This window comes from Olea europaea, unplaced genomic scaffold (genome assembly GCF_002742605.1).
Source record: "Olea europaea var. sylvestris unplaced genomic scaffold, O_europaea_v1 scaffold1728, whole genome shotgun sequence".
NCBI classification, from domain to species: domain Eukaryota; kingdom Viridiplantae; phylum Streptophyta; class Magnoliopsida; order Lamiales; family Oleaceae; genus Olea; species Olea europaea.
Window position 1 is genome coordinate 162,491 of NW_019234983.1, and position 3,590 is coordinate 166,080.

A 3,590-nucleotide genomic window follows, 5' to 3' on the forward strand; every position below is an offset into this window, starting at 1 on the left:
AATGCACCAATGAACCAAACATATGTGAAATTTTAGTCTAATTTGATTGGAAACGCACCAACGAAAAATCCGCTTGAAATTTTAGTTAAATTTGATTACAAATCTGCCAATGAACCGAAGTAATGTGAAATTTTAGTAAAATTTAATTGGAAACGCACCATTGAACTGAACCCATGTGAAATTTTAGTCAAATTTGATGGGAAACGGGCCAATGAACTAAACCTTGATGAAATTTTGTTCAAATTAGATTTGATAGACGCTAATGAACGAAACCCAAGTAAAATTTTAGTCAAATATGACTGGAATTACGCCAAGTAAAAGCCGCATGAAATTTTAGTCAAATTTGATTTTATGCATGCCAAATGAAAGAAACCCTGGTGAAATTTCAGTCAACTTTGATTGAAAACGCTCTAGTGAACAAAACTCATGTGAAATTTTAATCAAATTTGAATGGAAACACACCAACGAAAAAATTTGCTTGAAAGTTTAGTCAAATTTGATTCAAAATGTGCCAATAAAACAAAGCCGTGTGAAATTTTAGTCAAATTTGATTGGAAACATGCCAATGAACAAAATTCATATGAAATTTTAATCAAATTTAATTGAAAATGCGGCAATGAACAAAAGTCAAATGAAATCTTAGTCAAATTTGATTCGAAAAGCATTAACGAACAAAATCCTGATAAAATTTTAGTCAAATTTGATTAGAAACGCGCCAATGAACTAAATTCCAGTGAAATTTTAGTTAAATTTTATTGGAAAAGTGCCAATTTATTAAACCCATGGGAAATTTTAGTAAAATTTGATTGGAGACTCGCCAACGAACAAAATTCAGATGAAATTTTAGTAAAATTTTAATTGAAATATGTCAATTAACGAAATAGAGGCAAAATTTTAGTCAAATTTGATTTGAAATGTGCCAACGAAAAAATCATCATGATATTTTAGTCCAATTTGATTCGAAATGTGTCAATTGAACCAAAGTCATGCGAAATTTTAGTCAAAATTGATTGGAAATGCAACAAAGAACAAAATGCAGATGAAATTTTAGTCAAATTTAATTTGAAACGCATGAACGAACAAAATTCTCATGAAATTTAAGTCAAATTTGATTAGAAACACGCCAATCAATGAAATCCAGGTGAAATTTTATTCAAATTTGAATGGAAACGCGCCAATGAACAAAACTTATATAAAATTTTAGCCAAATTTGATCGGAAACGCGCCAACGAAAAAACCCGATTGAAACTTTAGTTTAATTTGATTCGAAATGTGCCAATGAACCAAAGTCATGTGAAATTTTAGTCAAATTTAATAGGAAACGCGCCAATGAACCAAAATCATGTAAAATTTTAGTCAAATTAGATTGAGAATGCGCCATTGTACAAAATCGACATGAAATTTAAGTCAAATTTGATTTGAAATGCACGAATGAACAAAATGCTAGTAAAATTTTAGTAAATTTTGATTAGAAACACACCAATGAACTAAATTCTAGTAAAATTTTGGTCAAATTTGATTGGAAATGTGCCAACGAAAAAACCCGCATCAAATTGTAGTCAAATTTGATTCGAAATGTGTCAACGAACCAAAGTCATGTGAAATTTTAGTCAAATTTGGATGTAAACGAGCCAATGAACCAAACTCAGGTGAAATTTTAGTCAAATCTGATTGAAAACTAGTCAATGAACAAAATTTAGAGGAAATTTTAATCAAACTTGATTGGAAATGCACTAATGAACAAAATCTTGGTGAAATTTTACTCAGATTTGATTAGAAACATGTCAATGAACAAAATCTCAGTAAGTTTTAGTCAAGAAAATGTGCCATTGAACAAAATTCAGAAGAAATTTTAGTCAAATTTAATTTGAGACAGTCCAATAAACTAAATCCTGGTGAAATTTTAGTCAAATTTTATTGGAAACGCTCAAATGAACAAAACTCATGTAAAATTGTTGTCAAATTTGATTTGATACACTCCTACAAAAAAATTCGCTTGAAAGTTTATTCAAATTTGATTCGAAATGTGAGAATGGACCAAAGTCGTGTGAAATTTTAGTCAGATTTGATTGGAAACGCGTAATTGACCAAAATCCAAATGAAATTTTAGTCAAATTTGATTTGAAACTTATGAACCAACAACATCCTAGTTAAAATTTAGTCAAATTTGATTAGAAACCCACCAAAGAACAAAATCCAAATGAAATTTTAGTCAAATTTGATTTGAAATGCAGGATTGACCAAAACCCTAGTGAAATTTTAATCAAATTTGATTAGAAACACGCTAACGAACGAAATCGAGGTGAAATTTTAGTCAAATCTGATTGGAAATGCGCCAATGAACAAAACTCATGTGAAATTTTACTTAAATCTGATTGGAAACACGCCAACAAACAATCGGATTGAAATTTTAGTTAAATTTGATTCAAAATGTGCCAATGAAAGAAGGTTATGTGAAATTTTAGTAAAATTTAACTGGAAACACGCCATTGAACAAAATCCATGTGAAATTTTAGTCAAATTTTATGGGAAACAGGCCAATGAACAAAATTCAGATAAAATTTTAGTCAAATTTGATTTGATACACGCCAATGAACGAAACTTTGGTGAAATTTTAGTCAAATTTGATTTGATACAAGCCAATGAACGAAAACCAAGTGAAATTTTAGTCAATTTTGATTAGAATTGTGCCAATGAAAAGTCATATGAAATTTTAGTCAAATTTGATTTTATGCACGCCAATGAAAGAAATCATGGTGAAGTTTTAGTCAACTTTGATTGGAAACGCTCCAATGAACAAAACTCATGTGAAATTTTGGTCAAATTTGAATGAAAATGCTCCAACGCAAAAATTCGCTTGAAAGTTTTGTCAAATTTGATTCGAAATGTGCCAATGAACCAAAGACATGTGAAATTCTAGTCAAATTTGATAGGAAACGTGCCAATGAACAAAATTTAGATGATATTTTAGTCAATTTTGACTAAAAACGCGCCAATGAACAAAATTCAAATGAAGTCTTAGTCAAGTTTGATGTGAAACGCACTAATGAACAAAATCCTGATGAAATTTTAGTCAAATTTGATTAGAAACACTCTAATGAATTAAATCCCGGTGAAATTTTAGTTAAATTTTATTAGAAGCACGCCTATGAACCAAACTCATGAGAAATTTTAGTAAAATTTGATAGAAGACTTGCCAACGAACAAAATTCAAATGAAATTTTATTCAAATTTTAATTGAAACACATCAATGAACGAAATCCAGACGAAATTTTAGTCAAATTTGATTTGAAACATGCCAACGAATAAATCAGCATGCAATTTTAGTCAAATTTGATTCGAAATATGCCAATGAACCAAAGTCATGTGAAATTTTAGTCAAATTTGATTGGAAAAGCTCCAAGGAACAAAATGTAGATGAAATTTTAGTCAATTTTGATTTGAAACGCACAAACGAAAAAAATCTTGATGAAATTACAGTCAAATTTGATTAGAAACACACCAATGAATGAAATCCAAATGAAATTTTATTCAAATTTTAATTGGAATGTGTCAATGAACGAAATCCAGGTGAAATTTTAGTCAAATTT